The sequence below is a fragment of the Desmodus rotundus genome, chromosome 12 (genome assembly GCF_022682495.2).
Source record: "Desmodus rotundus isolate HL8 chromosome 12, HLdesRot8A.1, whole genome shotgun sequence".
NCBI classification, from domain to species: domain Eukaryota; kingdom Metazoa; phylum Chordata; class Mammalia; order Chiroptera; family Phyllostomidae; genus Desmodus; species Desmodus rotundus.
Window position 1 is genome coordinate 20,850,879 of NC_071398.1, and position 8,153 is coordinate 20,859,031.

The window sequence follows — 8,153 nt, forward strand, 5'->3', positions numbered from 1 at the left end:
CAGTGTGTGGTATTTCCAATTGTTTACATCCTCGCCGACACTTTAGGAATGTCGACATTTTTTTATATATCCCAGTCTGTGTACCATGATATATCATTGTGGTTTTAATTTTCATATGTGTGTTGTTGATGACTGATGAGGTTTTAACCTGTTCATTTGTTTATTTGCCATTTTATATCCTCATTTTTGGTAAAATGTGTGTTTATTTTTTTATTGCATTGTCTCGTCTTTTTATATAGCTTATATACACACACATATAAACATTCTAGATAAGAGTCATTTGTGGCATTTATTATATTTTGGGGAATATCTTCTCTCATTCCCTTTGTTGCCTCAAGCTCTTTAATATTTTCTCCTATATTGTGTTATAAAAGTTTTATTATTTTATCTTTACTATTAGGTCTTTAAAACCTCTAGAATGCTCATTTGCAACAGTACGGATGGACCTAGAGGGTACTATGCTAATTGAAAAGTCAGACAGGAAGACAAATACCATATGATTTCACTTACATAAAGAACAAAATAAATGAACGAACAAAATACAGACAGACTCATAGAAACAGAGAACGGACCGATGGTTGGTTGCCAGAGGGGAGGGTATTGGGGCGATGGGTGAAAAAGGTGAAGGGATTAAGAAGTACAGATTGGGCTCTCTGCTCCTCCTGTTTGACAGACAGCCACATCTTCCTGCGTAGTGCCAGCAGCAACCCTGAGACACGGTGGTGAAGATCGGAATGAACGGATTTGGCCGTTGGGTGCCTGGTCACCATGTCTGCTTTTAACTATGGCAAAGTGGATGTTGTTGCCATCAATGACCCTTTTATTGACCTCAACTACATGGTCTACATGTTCCAGTATGATTCTACTCAAGGCAAGTTCAAAGGCACAGTTAAGGTTGAGAATGGGAAGCTTGTCATCAATGGGGAGTCCATCTCCACCTTCTAGGAGTGAGATCCCACCGACATCAAATGGGGAGATACTGGTGCTGAATATGTTGTGGAGTCCACTGGTGTGTTCACTACCATGGAGAAGGCTGGGGTTCACTTGAAGGGTGGAGCCAAGAGGGTCATCATCTCCTCTCCTTCTGCAGATGCCCCCATGTTTGTGATGGGTGTGAAGCATGACAATTATGACAACTCCCTCAAGATTTGTCAGTAATGCCTCCTGCACCACCAACTGCTTGATTTCTCTGGCCACGGTCATCCATGACAACTTTGGCATCATGGAGGAACTCATGACCACACTCCCTGCCATCACTGCCACCCAGAAGACCATGCATGGCCCCTCTGAGAAGCTGTGGTGTGATGGCTGAGGGGCTACCCGGAACATCATTCCTGCTTTTACTGGTGCTGCCAAGGCTGTGGGCAAGTTCATCCCTGAGCTGAATGGGAAGCTTACTGGCATGGCCTTCTTTGTCCCCACCCCAATGTGTCGGTGGTGGATCTGATCTGCCACCTGGAGAAAGCTGCCAAATGTGATGACACCAAGAAGGCAGTGAAGCAGGTGTCAGAGGGCCCCCTCAAGGCCACCCTGGGCTATAGTGAGGACCAAGTTGTTTCCTATGACTTTGACAGTGACATTCATTCCTCCCCCTTTGATGCTGGGGTAGGCATTGCCCTCAATGACCACACTGTCAAGCTTATTTCCTGGTATGACAATGAATTTGGCTACAGCGACAGGGTGTTGGATGTTATGGTCGACATGGCCTCCAAGGAGTAAGAAAGCCCAGACCACCAGCCCCAGTGAGAAGAAGAGAGGCCCTCAGCTGCTGGGGAGTCCTTCAATCAATCCCCCAACACATTGAGAATCTCCTGGTCTGCAGTTTCCATCACAGGCCCCCTGAAGAAGGGGAGGGGCTTAGGGATCCCTGCCTTGTCATGCACCATCAATAAAGTTCACTGTACTCAGCCAAAAAAAAAAAAAAAAAAGGAAAAGGCATGCAAATTGGTAGCTACAAAATAGTTCAGGGATGTAAAGTACAGCATAAGAAATATAGTCAATGATACTGTAATAACTATGTATAGTGCCAGGTGGGTACTGGATATATGTGGGGAACACTTTGTAAAGTATATTATTGTTTAACCACTATGTTGCACACCTGAAACTAATACAAAATAATATTAAATGTAAGCTGTAATTGAAAAATTAAAAACATACCTCTAGAATACTTTTGTGTTTTATATGAGGAAGCACTGAGAATAATTTTTCCACGTTGAAATCCAAGTGATAGAGCATCTTTTATTGAAAGGACCATTCAGTCCTGTACTTCACTGAATATCATGTTTGTTAAAATCAACATTCCATATTTGTGTAGCTGTGCTTTTGAATTCTATTGTATTTAATTGGAATATTCTTCTCTTCTTGTGTCTTAATTATAATGTCTTAATACCTAGTATTGTGAGTCCTTCAATTTTGTTTATTTTCAAAATTGTCTTAGATATTTGTACATATATTGATTTAGAAGGAATTACTACATCTGTAATATTTTGTCTTGATATTGATAGATACTGTCCACTGTTTATTTAGATATTTTATTTTTTCTCTCAATAATGTCTTTAATTTTCTGTGAAGTAGTGCACATATCCTGTTAGGGTAATCCCTAAGTATTATTGATGCTTTTATAACTATCATTTGAAAAACTGATTTTCTACTTTTTTCTGATAGGAAACATCAAAACTTGTTCATCCTGACTTTATTTAGCAATTTCATTAGACTTATTGTAATAGTTTTCCTGTGGAATATTTTTGGGTTTGCCACATAGACAACTGTACTGTCTGTGACTAATCACAGGTATTTTTACTTTCCAATCCTTGTGCTTTGGTAGTTCAAGGCCAAGGACCTAAACTACTATGTCGAATAGAAGTGATGCTGGAGGGTTCTTTGTCATGTTTCTGATCTTAGTAGGTAAGGCTTCAATAATCTACCTTTAAGTATGATGATTGCTGTAGGTATTTTGTAGACCCTCAAGTTCAAACTGATGTCACATTCTTCTGTTTCTAGTTGGATAAAGTTTTTATAATGATTTTTTTCAAGTGCTTTTCTGGCACCTGTTGAGAAGATCTTTTTTTTCCTTCTAGCATGGTGAATTGTTTCGCTTTTCTTTTTCTTTCTTTTCCTGTTTGGTTTTTCTAATGTGGGAACAACATTGCATTCCTGGAATAAATTCAAATGATTGTGATATGTTGCTTTTTACATAGTTATGTATTCTATGAAAATCAGTTTTACAACTATATTCATGATAGATATTAGTCTGTAATTTACTTTTTTGCAATGTTCTTTTCGTATTTTAATTAAAAATTTGGGCCGGCCTCATTAAATAAGAAGGGAAAGGGGCCTAGAATGTTGAGTTCGCTTTTTTGGGTTTCATGTTTCTCTAGCAACTTGGTTCCTTGTGTTCTGGCTGCCTTGTAGTTCTCTGATATCTTCAACCTGACGCTTTTTGTATTTTATTCATCTTTTAAAGATTTTCTTGGTAAGAGGCTCATTTTGCTCCAGGCTGACCCATCTTAGTTGAAGGTGGAAGCCTCTCCCTCATTTTTAACCCCATTTCTAACTCTTGTTATTTTTCACAAAGGGCGGATAGATCAAGAATTTTTTGGCTTGTGTGTTACAAGTATTCATTAGAGAGTTTTAGACTGCTGTCTGCGCTCACCTGCTCGCGGTTGAGTGGTTTAGGAATGAAGAAGAATACTTACTGAGACAAATGCTTCTGTCAACTTGACAATGCTCTTTTCAAACTGGGTGCCTATCAAAGCAAGTTCTGCACGGATCATTACCTGTTGGCTGCCCCATCCTCATCTTTTAAGATTTGTTTCAGATGATGCTAGTCTGCAGAGGTTTCTGTTTTCTGGTACATACAAGCTTTAATTGTTTTAGGAAAGTTAAGAATCATGTTCTTCTTGGTTTCACTGATAAATAATGGTTATTTTAATGTTGATAGACTCTCTCATATACATGCCCTGGAAGGGTTTCATTAGGTAAAATATGGATGGATGTGAAGTCAGGCAGCAAGAGACACACACGCACAATAATTCTAAAATGTGAATCAAATTTAAAAAAAGTTTAAGCTTTTTTTAGTTACAGTTTATACTCGATATTATTCTGGCCGAGGTATTGTATTTTCTAGAGGTTTTCTTAGTCTGTCTTTCTTAGAGTCCTGGGAACTTCTGTCTATGATAATGTGAGTAACTGAGCTGTATTAATTTGTGGAAGTGTTTTTCTCAATGTGTGAGTTTAAATCTGTTCAGTTTATAAGACTTCTCTTATTTACTTGAATACCCTAATTACAAGCCAAATCTAAACTTTTGCATAGTATTTGGTGCATACTTTATGCAGATTAACTGCATCATTTATATTAAAAGTTACATTTCAAATTTAAGATTCCTATTCCCTGGATGGAGATCTGCACTGGCCCCCTGTCCAAGTCCAGAGGCCAGTATTCCTCAGGAAGAAGTTCAATGGCATAGAGGAAAGGACCATGGGAATCAGGATTTTTATGTCCTGCTCTTGGCCTGCCCTGGGAAAATGGCATCAGTATTGTGACTCTGTTATTTAATCTGTAAATTGAGGCAACTGGACTACAGTTGTTTCTCAAGGTGTGTCTTTTAAAAAAATTTTTCAGCCACGCTTTATATTCAATACTATGATGCACCTGTTTCTGATGTACAGCAAATTAGCCAGAAAACCATGTACTCTACAGAGAGGTCCTCCGGCTGCCCCAAGCACGCAGCTGGCCCCATATCCAGTTATTTTGACGTTACTGACTACATTCCTCATGCTGTAATCCACATCTCTGGGGTTATTTTGCAAATGTAAGGTGTTTAAAAACCATCTTTGCAACCGTGCTGCTGGGATCAAGAAAGTTATAAAAGGCTGCAAAGTCCCTTGGTGTGTTTAAACTACAACTGTTTAACAACTACGGGGCTCTGAGAAGTCTGTTGGGGCCAAACGACAGCAACAATAACAACAACAAACAACAGACAATGCAGTTTGCATTCCCCAAACTTTTGGACTACAAACCCTGCTCCGAGAAGTCTATTTACATACATGGACCACCTGAAGGGCACTTGATTCATGCGTGTGATGTCTTCTCCAGCTCCAACATGCTATGTATATCCCTAGAAAGACCTGGATTTAATGAAATGCAACAATGGCGCATACTTCAGGAGGTTGAGCTCCTTTGGATGAGACTGTGCAAACAGTGGGAAACCCTGGAATGTTCAGAGTGCACAGTGAGTATAGGGAGGCTAATGAGGCTCCTCTTGTTTTATTTATAAACACCATCAACAGCATCTTCTTTGACTATCAGAAAGGCTGCATTGATTTATGTATAATCTGCCCTTTCCAATTTTATTTTGATTCCTTGATTTGATGAAGGTGTTGTCATGGCAAGTTTTGTGATATATTGTGTTGTCACTCTATTTTAAGGGTTTTTAAGGGCACAGTGGTTCCATTTTTCATTTCTTAACTCTTCTTCTTTGAGCTCTCTCAAAATGCCTTGCCGGGGCCTCAGAAATTAAAATGTCACTTTTATTCCGATTATTCTGATTCTAGTTTGGTGTACTTTCTCAATTCACATTTATGGAACACGAGAGTTTAAAAAAACTGAGATCCTAATTTATTTTGTAGTTGAAGTCTGCTCAAATGGATTTTGGCAGTAAAGCATCAGCTTTTATTTATTTTTTAAAATATATAATCTTTATTGTATTTTTTCCATTACCATTTAGTCCCCTGTACCCTCCTCCCTGCCAGTAATCACCACCCTGTTGTCCATGTCCATGAGTCCATTTTCTTTTTTGCTCAATTCCTCCACTCCCTAACCTCCCCCGCCACTAGCTGTCATCTGTTCTCCATCTATGAGTCTGTCTCTGTTTTGTAAAGCATCAGCTTTTAAAGTCAATGATGTGGCTTCTAAGAAATGGGGCTGCTGCAATTGATGTCTCTGCCCCCAAATACCCAGTCTGCTCAGAACGTGGTAGAAAGATGAGAGGAGGCATGAGTGTCCAGATACAGTGTTAGGAGCTGAATTATGTACCCCCGAATTCATGTATGGTATTGAAGTCTTAGTCCCCAGAACCTCAGAATGTGACTATATTTGTAGATAATGGTCTTTAAAGGCATCGTTAAGCCAAATGAGGTCATTAGAGTGGGACCGACTCTGAGATAAATAACTGGTGTCCTTATAAGAGGAGGGAAGTAGGAAACAGTCATGCATAGAGGGAAGACCCTATGAAGAAACAGGAGAAGAAGCAGAAGCCAAGGAGAGAGGCCTCAGAAGAAAGCAATCTGCCAATACCTAGATCTTGGACCTCCAGTCTCCAGACTTGTGGGAAAATAAATTTCTGTTTTTTAGACCACCCTGTCTATGGTATTTATTATGGTAGTCCCAGAAAACGAAAACACAGAGGTACCCCCAGAAGCAGAGTCCCACGAACTTCCCACTCATAGGTGAGACATTGCCCTGTAACTGTGATCCTTTTTGCCAGGGAAACATTCCACTGGCTTCTTAACCCTTATGTTGATATGATAATGTTGACAGCATCTTTAGTATGATTTCTAGAAGAATGATAGGTGAATAAGCATCTTTATAAAGAAATAGCATCCAGCCCTGGCTGGTGTGGCTCAGTGGTAGAGTGCTGGCCTGCGAATTAAAGGGTCGCCGGTTTGATTCCCAGTCAGGGCACATGCCTGGGATGTGGGCCCAGTCCCCAGTAGGGGGAGCACAAGAGGCAACCACACATTGATGTTTCTCTCCCTCTCTTTCTCCCTCCCCTCCCCTCTCTAAAAAAAATAAATAAAATCTAAAAAAAAAAAAAAAGAAATACCATCCAAATAAACTGATTTTTATTTTTGCAGAAGCCATCCATGTCCACGGGAACAGTTCTCATCACCTTTCTGACAAAGGAATAGCACAGAGACAAAATTGAAAAAATACTTCACTGTGTGAAGTAGCTTCGATTCAGCCACAGAGCTAAACTCTCACCTCAGCACTGAAACGAAGCTGACTGTGAACGATTACAGATGAAAATCTGCCGTTGCTGCAACAGAGGACAAGAACAGGCGCGCCTGAACCTGTACAATTTTATCAACCAATGTCACCCCGATAAATTCGATAATAATTAAAACATTTTAATACACCACAAAGCATAAGACTGAAAATGTAAAAAACTAACAAACCAGGTATTTCTTAGTATTACTGTGTTCCAGCAAGTGGCTTATATACGTGGGCTCTTGAATGCTTTTCTGTGCCTTGTTAAATTTATTGCTTTTCTGGACTCTATAGGACGTGAAATTACTTTAAAAAGATAAACTCTGGGCTATTCAATGACAAACTCCTGTTCATACTTTTGCCTTTTCTTCTAGATCCATTGAATTTGCTCAGCAGATTAAAAAAATTACTATTCTTTTTCCTTTTGACTAAACATATTTAGTCTCTTATTTAAATTAACTTCACTCACATCTCTGTTTCAAAATTTAATTTGAACTTATCTTAAACCTTTAATTAAACACAGAAATCTTCGTTTTCCTTGATTGAATGTTGCAAAGTATTTGTCTTCACATATAGGAATTACGTACATAAATGTAGTTTTATCTAGAGCTTAGTCATTGACTCCATCCTTATTTTTATTCCTATAGCCATTCATCCAGGAGTAAAGAAAATGCACAATATAATGTGGTATCCAAGCTACACAGGAAAACAAAATGCATCTTAACAAGTATCTTACAGAACTGCTAGAGTTGGGCAAAAATTCTGTCTCTGAACCTTCTAGCAAGCCCAGTAAGAAGGCTCATTTGTTGCAAAGAGAATATTGTAAGTAAAAAAAAAATACAAAACCAAAATATAACATATTAACTGTATAATCTTGGGTGAATTAGGAGGTTACTTTATACCTCAGTTTCCTCACAAGTTAACTGGGAATGATAGAAGTAACTTCTTTATAATATGAATGGGGACCAAAAACCTTGCTGGAATTTATTTATGAAAATTGTGTATTCTTATATGTTTAAATTTCAGTCACCTTCAAAGTACTCTCCATTTGATGCAATACACCTATCAAGACATTTTTCCACTGCTCAAAACAGTTTTTTGAACTTGTCAATTTTGATGCCTTTTAGTGTTTCTGCCAGTTCTTTGTTTCACCTCTCCTACATCG

General features: G+C 38.7%; 1 pseudogene; it reads left to right on the forward strand.

Annotated features, from left to right (window-relative positions):
- Positions 1–697: 697 nt before the first annotated feature.
- Positions 698–2,046, forward strand: LOC112300706 (glyceraldehyde-3-phosphate dehydrogenase-like; annotated as a pseudogene).
- Positions 2,047–8,153: the final 6,107 nt, after the last annotated feature.